At 47.8% G+C, this 17,035-nt stretch overlaps 1 protein-coding gene across 3 annotated transcripts in view; it reads right to left on the bottom strand.

Annotated features, from left to right (window-relative positions):
* RAC3 (Rac family small GTPase 3) overlaps positions 1 to 17,035 on the bottom strand; it is a 52,076-nt gene that overhangs the window by 14,513 nt on the left and 20,528 nt on the right. The window lies entirely within an intron of this gene.

Here is a 17,035-nt window from a genome sequence, read left to right as displayed (position 1 = left end):
ATTCCGCAGCGCTTCAGGCATGGATAAATGCAAAACAATGCACCAATCACAATATGGGGTACATTGGGTTTGACACAAATGGGGTGGGGGTAGTACAGGAGGTGCAAGGGGCGGGGGGGGGGAGCAAGGCATGGGGAACACAGGCAATAGGGGATTTCATGTGGAGATCAATTATTAGAAGGCAAACGGGGTGGGGCGCCATGAGCAGGAGTGGGGGACTAGGTCAGGAGATTTGGTATGCTTCCCTGAAGAGGTGAGTTTTTACGGCATGTCTGAAATTTCGTGCATCGGGAATTGTCCGGATGCCTTGGAGTAGAGCGTTCCAGAGGATGGGTGCTGCTCTAGTGAAGTCCTGTAGGCGAGCATGTGAGGTTCGTATTACAGGGGTGTTTAGTCTGAGGGTGTTAGCCGATCGGAGTGAGCGGGCTGAGTGGTGTACTGACAGTAGGGAGGCGATGTATGATGGCGCAGCGCCATGCAGAGCTTTGTGAGTGAGGTAGAGGAGTTTACATTTCGTTCTGCAGTGGATGGGCAGCCAATGCAGCGACTGGCATAATGCAGAGGCGTCTGAATAACGACTGGATAGAAAAATGAGTCTAGCTGCTGCATTTAGTATGGATTGGAGTGGAGCGAGTCTAGTGCGGGGGAGGCCGATGAGTAGCGAGTTGCAGTAGTCAAGTCGGGAGTGGATGAGGGCTACCACGAGCGTCTTTAGCGTGTCCGTGGTGAGGAACGGCCGTATTTTAGCAATATTTCTGAGGTGCATGCGGCATGTTTGGGCCAGAGATTGGATATGGGGGGTAAAGGAGAGGTCAGAGTCCAGTGAGACCCCAAGGCAGCGGGCATGCTGTCTGGGGGTTATGATGGTGCCAGACACTGGAATGGAGATGTTGAGGGGAGGTCGGTTGGAAGGTGGAAAGTCAAGGAGGTCAGTTTTAGAGAGGTTTAGTTTGAGAAAAAGGGAGGATATAGTATTAGAGACAGCGGACAGACAGTCGGTGATATTTTGGAGGAATGGTCCAGAGATCTCACAAGAGGAGGTGTATAGTTGGGTGTCGTCAGCCATGTGAATGCGATGGCTCCCAGTGCTGTGTCATGCTCTAACCAATATGGCATTGGGGAGTTACAGCTTCAGCTGGCATATTAGTTAGGAACTTGACTGTGACATAAGCTTCATGCAAGCACAAGGGCATAACCATGCCACGCACATTAATGTTAGCACTGGCATGGTATAAAAGGGGGTGGCTTCCCACCAAACATTGGTCAGACGACAGTGAGGACTAATGAGAGAGGAACCGTGTGACGACTACAAGAGTTATGCAGTAAGCCCGAGAGGGATAGTGGTCGCCAGAGGCAAGGAGGACATGTCCCCATGCTCACCCTGTAGCTCTGGGTAGTCTCAATTGATTAGTCCCTGGCTGTTGCCGATGACTCACGGTCGTAGCCCACTGCCCAAGCCATCTTCAGCACTACATTGCCACAGTTACTCTGAACACAAATACTGAGTTGCTCTGTCCAATGATCTTCCTACGGGGAAGGTGCTGGTAGCAAGGGTGTATGACCTGCCAGCGACTCCGGCACCAGCTAACCCGTCTGGGTTGCTGCATCACAACTGATTACTTCTACTTTCACAGTACTTTTACTTGGGGGAAAAACTAGTCCCCAAATATAAAAGTTGCGCCACAGGTCCTTGTGAGCAATGCAACCGCATCCATGCTACTGCTTTATCACAATGGTAGAGGCTAATCACTGTTCGGTTCCACACCGATCAGAGCATCCTCACTAGCAGCAAGTTTATGATACGGCTTTTGTCCCTTTTTAGATTTAACCCTTTCCAATCCAATTTTGGATTCAGGGTTTCCTAAAAGGCTTTCTCTTTTTGTTGTTTTACAACGGTACCATCTGCTGGCTAAAGCCAGTGTGTGCGCGCCAGAGAGGCTCCGACAGCAGAGTGGCTGGCAATAAACGGTAAGAATACCCTGTTGGACGTCTTCTGACATTGGAGCTGTACAAGCTTCAATCAGAATGTAGGAAGACGTCCAACAGTGGATTGAAAAGGGTTAAAACACGTCATATTATTTTAGTAGTTTGGGGACATATTTGGCTGAATCCGAGCTCTCCTGGGATCACTTCACCCCTTTCAGGCTGTAATCAGGCCTGTCCAGTTGACATCATACCCAGACAATTTCCTCTACAGAAATCAATAGCTGCCGTCCACTGTTGGGCAAAACACACAAAAGTTTTTCTATAGCGTAAAAGATTATTTTGATCACTTTTGGTTCCAAAAAGATTCCATTGAAGACACCGGGATCCATTTAGAAGTCAATTTTCCTCTGAAATGTAGTGTAGAAGCAAAGCGCCCCAACTACTCGGGATACAGGTGGGAACTCACTGCTTTTTAAACTGTTCTTAGACATTTTCCAATTAACCAGTAAAGAAAAGCACGTGTTACTGACGGACGCATGCATCTTCTCATTGTACAGTTTGTAAGGTATATCGAAAAATTGTATTTTAAAATGTTGTGCTCAAACATCAGATTTACTTTCAATTTTGGGGGGAAACACGGGGTGCGTATGTATACCGGAGAATGTGTGGACTCTCTGATGGGGATGCAATATAAGAAGGAGAGTACAAGAGGTATTCCCATCTTGGTCTTTCATGGCCAGGATGGAAAAACCTAGCCCTCCGTTTCCGAACACTTGTCAGAAACAGCCGAGCCAGTGCTGTGTACATAGCTCTTGTTGTGCTTTGAGTCTTGCTGCATCACCCCCATTCTCTTAACCCTTTGCAATCCAGTTTTGGATTCAGGGTTTCCTAGGGGGTTTAATCTTTCTGCATTTATTCAATGGCGCTATCTGCTGGCTAGTTTGAGTACTGCAGTAATGGGACATGCTGAAGAGGCCCCCAACAACAGAATGTCCAGTAATATACAGTCTTCCAACATCGGAGCTGTACAGCCTTCAATCAGAATGTCTGAAGACATCAGACAGTGGATTGGAAAGGGTTAAGATTCAGCTCACGGACAGCTATCCTGACATTTTCCTTTAGAATTTGCTAGTAGAATTCATTCTCAATCAATGAGCAGTAGCTGTCCTGACCCAGAAGCATCAAAAACAGACCCAAACCATGATACCATGTTTCCCCGAAAATAAGACAGTGTCTTATATTAATTTTTGTTCAAAAAGGTTTAACTTTTTTACATGTATAGCTGCCTGGACACTATTTAAATTGACCTTTTTAATTAACTGTTAGCAGGGCTTAATTTTGGAGTAGGGCTTATATTTCAAGCATCCTCAAAAAGCCTGAAAAATCATTTTGCATCCTCAAGAATTCAGGAAAATCATGCTATGTCTTATTTTCAGGGTATGTCTTATTTTCAGGGAAACAGGGTACTACCACAACCAGGTTTCACAGGGGGTAGGAGGTTTTTATGCTGTAATGCAGCGTTGTTTTATTTTATCAAACATAAAACACTATTCATTTAAGCCCAATAGCTTTATTTTGGTCTCATCCATCCACAAAACTTTGCTCCAATAGCCTTCTGGCTTGTCCCGGTGATCTTTAGCAAACTGCAGATTGGCAGCAATGTTTTTTGGAGAGCAGCGGCTTTCACCTTACAATCCTGCCATCCACACCATTGTTGTTCAGTGTCCTCCGGATGGTGGACTCATAAACATTAGCTAATGTGAAAAAGCCCTTTAGCTCCTTAGACGTTACCTTGGGTTCTTTTTTGACCTGGTGGACTATTATACGTTTTTTCTCCTGGTGTGATATTTGTTGGACAACCACTCCTGGGAAGGGCAACAAAGGTCTCAAATTTCCTCCACTTGTACACAATCTGTCTGATTGTGGATCGTTGGAGTCTAAGCGCTCCAGCCTAGTGACCATCAGCAACTCTTCCACTGTCCTCAGAAATCTCCTTTGTTCCTGCCATTAAGCACTTCCACCAATGAATAAAGATCAGACTTTGATGGACTCCTGTTCTTTACATAAAACCGCTCTCCCACTCATACCCGATTGTCATTCATTGAAGACACCTGATTCTAATTTCACCTTCCAATTAACTGGAAATCCTTAGGCTGCATTCACACAGGCGTATATACACAGCTACTTACCTGCATAAATTGCCAGCCATCAGAAACAATGCATTGTAGAGATGAGCGAACGCGTTCGTCCGAGCTTGATATTCGTGCGAATATTAGGGTGTTCGGGATGTTCGTTATTCGTAACGAACACCATGCGGTGTTCTGGTTACTTTCACTTCCTTCCCTGAGACGTTAGCGCGCTTTTCTGGCCAATTGAAAGACAGGGAAGGCATTACAACTTCCCCCTGCAACGTTTAAGCCCTATACCACCCCCCTGCTGTGAGTGGCTGGCGAGATCAGGTGTTCGCCTAATATAAAAGTCGGCCCCTCCCGCGGCTCGCCTCAGATGCGGTGTGAGTTAGATGAGGGACAGTGCTGTTTATACCGGAGCTGCTGTAGGGAAAGAATTGGTAGTTAGTGTAGGCTTCAAGACCCCCCAAAGGTCCTTATTAGGGCCACTGATAGCTGTGTGTTGGCTGCTGTTAGCAGTGGGATTTTTTTTTTTCTCAAAATCGCCTCTGCAGACCGTTGCACCTGGCATTAGGGACAGAAGTGCTGCATAGGCAGGGAGAGTGTTAGGAGTGAGTGTAGCCTTCAAGAACCTCAACGGTCCTTTCTAGGGCCATATTTATCCGTGTGCAGTACTGTCCAGGCTGCTGTTAGCTGTGCTGCATTTTTTTTGGGCTTCTCAAAATCGCCTCTGCAGAGCATTCCACCCTCCATTGATACTGCAGGGAAAGAATTGTATAGGCAGGGCCACAACACAGTTATTATTCATAGAATATACGCAGTGCTGCCTGTTGGTGGGAAAAAACTGAAAACAAATCTATTTGTCCAGCCTCTGTCCGTCCTTACGGGCGGTGGAGACGTGTGAGCTGCGTGAAAAACATTGCTAAATCATATGCACCCAGCTACGCTTTACTGCTGGCTTCGCCATTTGCTTTCCTTAATTGGGAAAAAAATACCTGCTCTGCCAGAGTTATAATAACTCTGCTACCCTCACGTTCTGTGACACATAAGCAGGGACACAGCACAGTTATTAAACTTCTCATGTTCATTGAATATATGCAGTGCTGCCTGTTGGTGGGAAAAAACTGAAAACAAATCTATTTGTCCAGCCTCTGTCCGTCCTAACGCCTGTGGAGACGTGTGAGCTGCGTGAAAAACATTGCTAAATCATACGCACCCAGCTACGCTTTACTGCTGGCTTCGCCATTTGCTTTCCTTAATTGGGAAAAAAATACCTGCTCTGCCAGAGTTATAATAACTCTGCTACCCTCACGTTCTGTGACACATAAGCAGGGACACAGCACAGTTATTAAACTTCTCATGTTCATTGAATATACGCAGTGCTGCCTGTTGGTGGGAAAAAACTGAAAACAAATCTATTTGTCCAGCCTCTGTCCGTCCTTACGCCTGTGGAGACGTGTGAGCTGCGTGAAAAACATTGCTAAATCATACGCACCCAGCTACGCTTTACTGCTGGCTTCGCCATTTGCTTTCCTTAATTGGGAAAAAAATACCTGCTCTGCCAGAGTTATAATAACTCTGCTACCCTCACGTTCTGTGACACATAAGCAGGGACACAGCACAGTTATTAAACTTCTCATGTTCATTGAATATACGCAGTGCTGCCTGTTGGTGGGAAAAAACTGAAAACAAATCTATTTGTCCAGCCTCTGTCCGTCCTTACGCCTGTGGAGACGTGTGAGCTGCGTGAAAAACATTGCTAAATCATACGCACCCAGCTACGCTTTACTGCTGGCTTCGCCATTTGCTTTCCTTAATTGGGAAAAAAAATACCTGCTCTGCCAGAGTTATAATAACTCTGCTACCCTCACGTTCTGTGACACATAAGCAGGGACACAGCACAGTTATTAAACTTCTCATGTTCATTGAATATACGCAGTGCTGCCTGTTGGTGGGAAAAAACTGAAAACAAATCTATTTGTCCAGCCTCTGTCCGTCCTTACGGGCGGTGGAGACGTGTGAGCTGCGTGAAGAACAGTGCTAAATCATACGCACCCAGCTACGCTTTACTGCTGGCTTCGCCATTTGCTTTCCTTAATTGGGAAAAAAATACCTGCTCTCCAAGAGTTATAATAACTCTGCTACCCTCACGTTCTGTGACACATAAGCAGGGACACAGCACAGTTATTAAACTTAGATAATTCATTCACTAGAGGCAGTGGGGCCTTTCGTTTTCCAAAAAGGGCAAAAATTATATTTGGCCTGCAGTCTTGCGCCAATTTATTTCCTGCCTGTGAAATCAAATCACTGGTAATACAGCATGCTGAGGGGTAGGGGTAGGCCTAGAGGACGTGGACGCGGCCGAGGACGCGGAGGGCCAAGTCAGGGTGTGGGCACAGGCCAAGCTCCTGATCCAGGTGTGTCGCAGCCGACTACTGCGCGATTAGGAGAGAGGCACGTTTCTGGCGTCCCCACATTCATCGCCCAATTAATGGGTCCACGCGGGAGACGGTTATTAGAAAATGAGCAGTGTGAGCAGGTCCTGTCCTGGATGGCAGAAAGTGCTTCGAGCAACCTATCGTCTACCCGCAGTTCTGCGCCGTCCACTGCTGCCAATCCGAATCCTCTGTCTGCTGCTCCTCCTTCCTCCCAGCCTCCTCACTCCACTACAATAACACCTGCTCAGGAGCGGGAGCACTCCCAGGAACTGTTCTCGGGCCCCTGCTTAGATTGGGCAGCAGCGGTTCCTCTCCCACCAGAGGAGTTTATCGTCACTGATGCCCAACCATTCGAAAGTTCCCGGGGTCCGGGGGAAGAGGCTGGGGACTTCCGCCAACTGTCTCAACAACTTTCTGTGGGTCAGGAGGACGATGACGATCAGACACAGTTGTCTTGCAGTGAGGTAGTAGTAAGGGCAGTAAGTCCCAGGGAGCAGCGCACAGAGGATTCGGAGGAAGAGCAGCAGGACGATGAGGTGACTGACCCCACCTGGTGTGCAACGCTTACTCAGGAGGACAGGTCTTCAGAGGGGGAGTCAAGGGCATCAGCAGGGCAGGTTGCAAGAGGCAGTGCGGTGTCCAGGGCCAGGGGTAGAGGCAGGGCCAGACCGAATAATCCACCAAGTGTTTCCCAAAGCGCCCCCTCGCGCCATGCCACCCTGCGGAGGCCGAGGTGCTCTAAGGTCTGGCAGTTTTTCACAGAGACGCCTGACGACCGACGAACAGTGGTGTGCAACCTTTGTCGCGCAAAGCTCAGCCGGGGAGCCAACACCAACAGCCTCACCACCACCACCATGCGCAGACATATGATGGCCAAGCACCCCGCAAGGTGGGACAAAGGCCGTTCACCGCCTCCGGTTTGCACCCCTGCCTCTCCCCCTGTGCCCCAACCTGCCACTGAGATGCAACCCCCCTCTCAGGACACAGGCACTACCGCCTCATGGCCTGCACCCACACCCTCATCTCCGCTATCCTCGGCCCCATCCAGCAGTGTAGTTCAGCGCACCGTTCAGCCGTCGCTTGCGCAAGTGTTCGAGCGCAAGCGCAAGTACGCCGCCACGCACCCGCACGCTCAAACGTTAACCGTCCGCATCGCAAAATTCATCAGCCTTGAGATGCTGCCGTATAGGGTTGTGGAAACGGAGTCCTTCAAAAGTATCATGGAGGCGGCGGCCCCGCGCTACTCAGTTCCCAGTCGCCACTACTTTTCCCGATGTGCCGTCCCAGCCCTGCACGACCACGTCTCCCGCAACATTGTGCGCGCCCTCACCAACGCGGTTACTGCCACGGTCCACTTAACTACGGACACGTGGACAAGCACAGGCGGGCAGGGCCACTACATCTCCCTGACGGCACATTGGGTGAATTTAGTGGAGGCTGGGACAGAGTCAGAGCCTGGGACCGCTCACGTCCTACCCACCCCCAGAATTGCGGGCCCCAGCTCGGTGCTGGTATCTGCGGAGGTGTATGCTTCCTCCACTAAAGCACCCTCCTCCTCCTCCTCCTCCTCTGTCTCACAATCAAGATGTGTTAGCAGCAGCATGTCGCCAGCAGTCGGTGTCGCGCGGTGTGGCAGCACAGCGGTGGGCAAGCGTCAGCAGGCCGTGCTGAAACTACTCAGCTTAGGCGATAAGAGGCACACGGCCCACGAACTGCTGCAGGGTCTGACACAGCAGACCGACCGCTGGCTTGCGCCGCTGAGCCTCCAACCGGGCATGGTCGTGTGTGACAACGGCCGTAACCTGGTGGCGGCTCTGCAGCTCGGCAGCCTCACGCACGTGCCATGCCTGGCCCACGTCTTTAATTTGGTGGTTCAGCGCTTTCTGAAAAGCTACCCACGCTTGTCAGACCTGCTCGTAAAGGCGCGCCGGCTCTGCGCACATTTCCGCAAGTCCCACACGGACGCTGCCACCCTGCGCACCCTGCAACATCACTTTAAGCTGCCAGTGCACCGACTGCTGTGCGACGTGCCCACACGGTGGAACTCTACGCTCCACATGTTGAACAGCGTAGAGCTATAGTCGAATACCAACTCCAACATGGGCGGCGCAGTGGGAGTCAGCCTCCTCAATTCCTTTCAGAAGAGTGGGCCTGGTTGGCAGACATCTGCCATGTCCTTGGTAATTTTGAGGAGTCTACCCAGGTGGTGAGCGGCGATGCTACAATCATTAGCGTCACCATTCCTCTGCTATGCATCTTGAGAAATTCCCTGCAAACCATAAAGGCAGCTGCTTTGCGCTCGGAAACGGGGGCGGGGGAAGACAGTATGCCGCTGGATAGTCAGGGCACCCTCCTGTCTATTTCTCAGCGCGTACAGGAGGAGGAGGAGGAGCATGAGGAGGATGAGGAGGAGGGGGAAGAGACAGCTTGGGCCGCTGCTGATGGTACACCGGCTGATTGCCTGTCATCCTTTCAGCGTGTATGGCCTGAGGAGGAGGAGGAGGAGGAGGAGGAGGAGGATCCTGAAAGTGATCTTCCTAGTGAAGACAGCCATGTGTTGCGTACAGGTACCCTGGCACACATGGCTGACTTCATGTTAGGATGCCTTTCTCGTGACCCTCGCGTTGCACGCATTCTGGCCACTACGGATTACTGGGTGTACACACTGCTCGATCCACGGTATAAGGAGAACCTGCCCACTCTGATTCCCGAAGAGGAAAGGGGTTCGAGAGTGTTGCTATACCACAGGACCCTTGCGGACAAGCTGATGGTAAAATTCCCAGCCGACAGCGCTAGTGGCAGAAGGCGCAGTTCCGAGGGCCATGTTGCAGGGGATGTGCGTAGATCGAGCAGCATGTACATCCCAGGCAGTGCAACAGTCTTTAAGGGCCTGGCCAGCTTTATGGCTCCCCACCAAGACTGTGTCACCGCTCCCCAGTCACGGCTGAGTCGGCGGGAGCACTGCAAAAGGATGGTGAGGGAGTACGTAGCGGATCGCACGACCATCCTTGGTGACGCCTCTGCCCCCTACAACTACTGGGTGTCGAAGCTGGACACGTGGCCTGAACTAGCCCTGTATGCCCTTGAGGTGCTTGCTTGTCCTGCGGCTAGCGTGTTGTCGGAGAGGGTGTTTAGTGCGGCTGGGGGAATCATCACAGATAAGCGTAGCCGCTTGTCAACCGACAGTGCCGACAGGCTAACACTCATCAAGATGAACAAAGGCTGGATTTCCCCAGACTTCTGTTCTCCACCAGCGGACAGCAGCGATACGTAAGCAATACGTAGGCTGCACCCGCGGATGGAAGCTACGTTCTCTCTCACCATCCAAAACGGGGACATTTCTGCTTCATCAATCTGTGTCTAATATTCCTCCTCCTCCTCCTCCTGCTCCTCCTCCTGAAACCTCACGTAATCACGCTGAACGGGCAATTTTTCTTAGGGCCACAAGGCTCACTCAAATAATTTTTCAGAACAATTTTTATAAGTTTCAATGCGCTTAAAAGCATTGGAACTTTAACTTGAACCAATTTTTCGTTACACTGGGCTGCCTCCAGGCCTAGTTACCACTTAAGCCACATTAACCAAAGCGATTAATGGGTTTCACCTGCCCTCTTGGCTGGCCATGGCCAATTTTTGGGATGTACATTAGTACTGTTGATACAGCAATTTTTGTGGGCCCTCGCCTACAGTGTAATCAAATTAATTTTTAGCCCACCTGCATTACAGCTGACGTTACCTCAGCTGTGTTGGGCAATGCAATGGGATATTTTTATGTACCGCCGGTGGGTTCCAGGGAGCCACCCATGCTGTAGGTGCACACTGAGTTTTTAATACATCTGTACACTTCTAAAGAACCCGTCTGACTGGGGCATGCAGTGTGGGCCGAAGCCCACCTGTATTACGCACGACATTACTACCTCAGCTGTGTTGGGCAATGCAATGGGATATTTCTATGTACCGCCGGTGGCTTCCTGGCACCCACCCAGGCAGTGGGTCCACAGGGAGTTAAACCTACATGTGTCCACTTGTAAAGAACCCCAGTCTGACTGGGGCATGCAGTGTGGGCCGAAACCCACCTGCATTAACCCTTTCCAGTCCACTGTGTGACCTGTGAAGACATTAGGGTTTAAGGCTGTACAGCTCCGTTGTTGGTAGACGTCCGTCGGGGTTCTCTTACTGTATATTGCCAGCCTCTCTGCTGTCGGAGCCTATCCTACGTGTCAGCTCATGCAGTACTGGCTTTAGCCAGCATATAGCGCCGTTGTATAACAGCAGAAAAAGAGTAAGCCCCCTAGGAAAACCATATACAAATTGGATTGGAAAGGGTTAAGCACAACATTACTACCTCAGCTGTGTTGGGCAATGCAATGGGATATTTCTATGTACCGCCGGTGGCTTCCTGGCACCCACCCATGCTGTAGGTGCACACGGAGTTTTTACTACATCTGTACACTTATAAAGAACCCCAGTCAGACTGGGGCATGCAGTGTGGGCCGAAGCCCACCTGCATTAAGCACGACATTACTACCTCAGCTGTGTTGGGCAATGCAATGGGATATTTCTGTGTACCGCCGGTGGGTTCCAGGGAGCCACCCATGCTGTGGGTCGACAGGGACTTCACAATAGGGAGTTGTACCTGCCTGTGTCTATGAATTAAAAAGCCCGGTCTGACTGGGGCATGCAGACACCTTGACAGAATGAATAGTGTGTGGCACATAGGTTCCCCATTGCTATGCCCACGTGTGCAGCTCCTGATGGCGGTGGCACAGGATTCTATTTCTCATTGCTTCTGTACAGCATTGTGGGCTATCGCTCCGCCACTTTTAAAGAGGGTCGCTGCCTAGCCGTGCCAACCTCTGCAGTGTGTGCCTGCGGTCCCTCGTCATGGCAGACGCAATTCAAAATAGACATGAGCGTGGTGTGGCATGAGGGCAGCTGAAGGCTGCGCAGGGACACTTTGGTGTGCGCTGTGGGGGGGAGGGGGGGGCGGTTGGGCAGCATGTAACCCAGGAGAAGTGTCAGTGGAGTGTCATGCAGGCAGTGATTGTGCTTTGTTGGAGGTAGTGTGGTGCTTAGCAAAGGTATGCCATGCTAATGAGGGCTTTTCAGAAGTAAAAGTTGTTGGGATGGGGGGGGGGCCCACTCTTGCCGGTATTGTGGCTTAATAGTGGGACCTGGGAACTTGAGATGCAGCCCAACATGTAGCCCCTCGCCTGCCCTATCCGTCACTGTGTCATTCCCATCACTTTCCTGAATTGCCCAGATTTTCACACATGAAAACCTTAGCGAGCATCGGCGAAATACAAAAATGTTCTGGTCGCCCATTGACTTCAATGGGGTTCGTTGTTCGAAACGAACCCTCGAGCATCACGGGAAGTTCGTTACGAATAACGAACACCCGAACATTTTGCATTGGATTCAATGCATTCAGCTGGCCCGGCCTATTTACACGCGTAAATAGCTGTGTATATACGCTCATGTAAAGGCAGCTTAAGGGCTCCTTCGTCCGAGTGTTTTGGGGTGGCTATTTTGCCGCCATAAAACGCTGTCTGAAAATCGCGATTATCTCAAACATTGGATTCCAATGCACTTGTTTAGATGGGCGATTTTTTTGGTGCGTAAAATCGAACGTCCAGAAAAGATAGGTCTGGACCTATCTTTTGCCGGTATACTTTGACTGGTCCCATAGACTCCTATGGGAACCTATGACAGCTGCCGGAAAAGGGAGTTGGGAGGGAATTTATCAGCGGCTCGGCTAAAATGACTTCCCCCTCCCTTGCCGGCTGCCTGAATGTGCATTAAAACGAGAGATGCAGCCACGACTTGGTCGCGGCTGCCTCTCGTTAACGCAATTTTCAGCCACATCGCGGCCAAAAATAGCAGCGCCTGTGTGAATAAAGCCTACGGTTGCCTTCACACAGGCAGTAAACGCTGCAGAATTTCCACAGAGTTAACAGTACAAGCCGCTTGGAGGAGAATCCAAGGGTTAAAATTCTGAAGGGTTCACAAACTTTCAAAGTACTGTATGGCTGATTTGACTGGAACAACGCTGCATGCACGGTCCTTCCTCCGGCTTAAGAAGCCACCAAATCTCATCTGCTCTTCATTGTGGAAGGATACAAAATACTGAGTGAATAGAATGGTTTTTTTTTTCATTTAATATATGTGTGTTTTGAGAAAATAATGGACCCCTTTGGGGTTTATTGTAATGATAATCAGGGTTCAGAAGGCAATTGAAAGAATAAAATCCCAATTTTTCGGCAATTTAAAAACCAGAATAAAAAAATTTAAAAATCTACAAAAATGTAAAATACAGAAACATCTTTCTATAAGTGTAATTACAAAAGATACAAAATAAATTCCTCTCCTGATCAGGGAGTGCACACAGCATCCAGGAGAGCACTTCAAGTCTGAGCTTCATCGATGACTCACAGTTAATAATGTAATGGCCCTTTTAGACACAAAGATTCTTGTTTGTCCGACGGAACAAGCCGGTGACGTCATTACCTGCTAGTTAGTGCTCAGGCGGCCTGTTTAGACGATTCTCATATACTAATCATTCAGTGTTTCACAGTATGCTTAATTCTGTACTCGACAGACTGGGAATGTTCAGTCACCCTTTTCTTTCTAGGTGAACACCGTTTGACTGCATGGATCTAGTGTAGATCTACAGAAGAGGTCAGACGGACCTTTCATTGTAATTCTATGGCAGACAAGCATATATTACTGTGCTATAAACTTCCCACCCCCAATACAGAGACACCAGAAGAATACAGATATACAAGAAATCAAGATGCTTCAGAATACAAAACAGTCAACAAGAGAAGAATGTGCAGGAACAAGAACATTGTAGGTTATGTGTGTTAGTGAAATGAATATGACTCTATGTTCTATCCTACGCGTAGCCACTTTGTGAACCAGTAGCCATCTTCTGTGCTTCTTTTCACTTTTTTCATTTGTCCTCTTTCTTGAGGTTTTAAGAATATTAAATGGTTATTCAAAAAGCCTTGAGTGAATCACTAAGGCCATAGCTGCAGTAGATGTGGCCTTTAGACTGGTCAGTGGGTCAAACTGACATGTTACTAGATGTTCACATATGTTCCTAAACATTCCCTCTAAACAACTTATTGTTTAGATTTGCTGTTTCAAGAAGTTTATCATATATGATTGCTTATGCGCCTGCATGCGTTTGCCTAGCATCTTAGATGTCAAATTCCTTATCTTGCATATTCATATTATGTTTATGTTTCATCAACCAATGTTAATAAATGAAATATAATAGATTTGAATTATTGTAATTGAAGCATGTGACCCTATAAAAACTGCTGCATGTCAATCAATAAACAGATAACTTTGGATCACATCCCTAGCTATGTGGTTTGACGTTAATCTCCCAAGTTCGGCTTAAACTCTAACTAAGAATTTGGACCCCAGAAGCATATCATATCAAATAGTGCAACATGTGCAACCTGAGGTGTGGGGGGAGGGGCTTTGTAGAGATATTTGTGTAGGTTTAACCAATTTAGTGTAACTTTTCAAGCTGTTTTTCCATTAGACATTGATATCAAATGTCTAGGCACATACAGTAGATTAGAAGTAGCGGCGCTTGTGGTACAGCGGGAGGAAGCTTATTGGTGGAGGAAGGGGAACAGCAACAGTTCCCGCCGGTGCTAATTACCTATCAGTGGAGAGGAACTGCTCTCCCCCCATGTTATGGAGCAGATCTGGCTGGCAGCTGTGTGACAAGGATATGCAATCTTTATACGATGAATAGACAGCAGTACGACCACAAATATTAAAGAGGCATACTTAGGCCAATGATGCACGATCCAAGGGTAGATCCAAGGATATGCAATCTTTATCACACAGCTGCCGCCCGGGTCCAAATTTCAGTACGTTCACTTTATAAGATGCATGGATTCAGTGCATCTTATAGAGCGAAAAATATACACATATATATATATATTTTGGGGGTTAAATAAGGAACATGAATGTCAGAGTGAAAAAGAGTTCTAGATTGTACAACAGTATTTTATGACAGGTCACAACTACAAGGGACAACCTGCTGGTTCTAGTCCTACAAGATGATCAGGAAACCAGATGCAGCCTTTGCATCTCAGCCAGAAGGTGCTAAGATGGGACAACCACTTTAAATTAGGATCATTCTATATGGCAACATGTTCTTCTTTGTACCTTAAAGTGAATGTCTGCACTTTATAATGGTTGGGGCTTCTATTATGCAAACCTCTAAATCCCCTGCATAGAATGGAGTTTAATGCAAAACGTTTCCGACCGCTGAGACCCCTGCTGGTAACGAGAACAGGGGTTCTGAAGGTCCCTGAATGAATGGCGTGCATCTCCATGCCATTCATTTAAATAGGACTACCACGATAGCTAGTTCAAGCACTTAGCTATCTACTGCATTCGCATTGAAATGAATGGAGCGGCAGCATGCATGTTGAACTGCTGCTTCACTCATTTGAGGACCTTTAGGACCATAGTTCTCAGGATCGGTAGAGGTCCCAGTGATTGGGCACCAGCCCAATCAGCTAGCCATCTCCTATCATCTGGTGAGGGAATAACTTCTTTTGGTGGAACAAACTCTTCAAGGTTCAAGACACTTTGGGGATACTCTGCTGCTATGTGCCAATCACTTTTGTCACAGTAGGGTTCTGTAATATCTCTAAAACATAACTTTTAATCAAAACTGAAATTAAAAAGGAATTTGTACCACAAAGTCCTAAATTCTAGACACACAATTACATAAAATGACTGCACCCCTATATTTTATGAGGGAAAAGCAGTGTATGAAACGCCTAGGAAACCAGTAATTTTGTACCAACGGTATCCGATTTTTATCTATGTATTCGTTGGTATCCGTCCTAGACCTAGAAAAATTAGAAATGGGTCGGCTCCCTAAGAATGGTGTTCCCGGCTTATTAAGACAACTGCAGCTATTCAGTAGCTGGGGGACTTCTAACCGCTTTATAGAACGCATGCGTTAATCCTCCCATGAAGAAAAAAGCTGCCTTTGCTGTCAAACAATGCCGTAGGTGTGATAACCATCACACTACCTTAGCTAGTTCAAAAAGAATCAGGCATAAAGCTGACATAGAGGCAATATAGCTCACTGAAAAAATTTTTTTGTGAGCTATAGCCTAACAAAAAACCATGCAGTACACCAAACTGCCAAATCAAATATTTCGTGGGTTCAATAAATGGTTGGTTCAACGCGTTTCGGCTAAAAATGGCGTAGCCTCATCAGGAACCGTCAAAGAGTTTTTAACCAAAAAATCAGCTTCTGACTAATAGGTTAATCCCAAGGTCGGGATAAAATAACCTCTAAAAAAAGGGAGGTAGTCAATCCTAACACTAGGTAGATCAAAAATATAAAGTAAACCCAGTTTCCCCCCTAGTAAGAATGCAGGAACAAAATAACAAAGTAGCAGCACCAGCCTCAGTGGTAGGCTGGCGGCTATGAATGAGCTCTGTGTCTGCTGGAGTTTATATAGTCATGCAGATCCTCCCATACTGGGGGTGTGTAACATTTGAACCAATCAGATATGCTTGTTGTTAGTGCCCCGCCCAATTATAGGTGGAGCCATTCCAAAGGGGAAGAATGTGAGAGTAAACTTCAAAGAGTCACTCACTGTCTTATTACGCAGTGGAACGTTGCTGATGTCTTAAATATAGTCATATCAATCTTCTCCTACAAACATGATCACTTGCAACAATAAAAGCACTAGAGAACGTAGGGTTATAGTGCCGGTCATATAATCCCGATAGGTCATGTGACCTGGCCGGGACGTTATAGAAAGCTGGTAAATGCTAAACTATAAAGGGGGTTGCATTGGGAGATAAAGCGCAGACTATCCACAATACCTGGAGCGAACGCGTCCTCTAAAATCGCTTATGATGGTGTTCATATGCGATCAAAACATCTATTACTGTTAGGAGGCGTGTCCTACTGGGTGACGTATCCAGTCACCTGGGTAACTCCCGGTCATGTGATAACGTCATGACGTCAGTCCGTCTGACGTACAGTTGTAGTTCGTAGCGCTATTGAGGCTTCCTATTGTGATGAAGAGGCGTGCCTTCTTAGCTGGGTAACTCCCGGTCATGTGATAACGTCATGACGTCAGTCCGTCTGACGTACAGTTGTAGGTCGTAACGCTATTGAGGCTTCCTATTGTGATGGGGAGGCGTGCCTTCTTAGCTGATAAGCCCAGTCACCTGGACATCTCATAGTCATGTGTCAACGTCATGGCGTCATTCCGTCTGACGTACTGTTGTAGTTTTTTGAAGATGCTGGCGTAAAGAATAACTCGATAGAATGTATGCTCGGCCAGTTGAAGAATGCCTTCCACATGACGTAAGACCAATCAGGCGGAGCTATGCTAACGAGGATTGAGCCTTAGCTCCGTTTGGTAAAAGAGTATCAATTAGAAGAATAAAGGCACTAAATAACGTTTTAATCATGATGGTGAGAGGGGCATCATAGCTACATGAACTTAATCATAAATATATGCTGCCCTCAGTATA

This window comes from Eleutherodactylus coqui, chromosome 13 (assembly GCF_035609145.1).
Source record: "Eleutherodactylus coqui strain aEleCoq1 chromosome 13, aEleCoq1.hap1, whole genome shotgun sequence".
Classification (NCBI taxonomy): Eukaryota; Metazoa; Chordata; class Amphibia; order Anura; family Eleutherodactylidae; genus Eleutherodactylus; species Eleutherodactylus coqui.
Note: the sequence above shows the minus strand (reverse complement) of the source record. Positions and strands in the feature narration are given on the sequence as shown.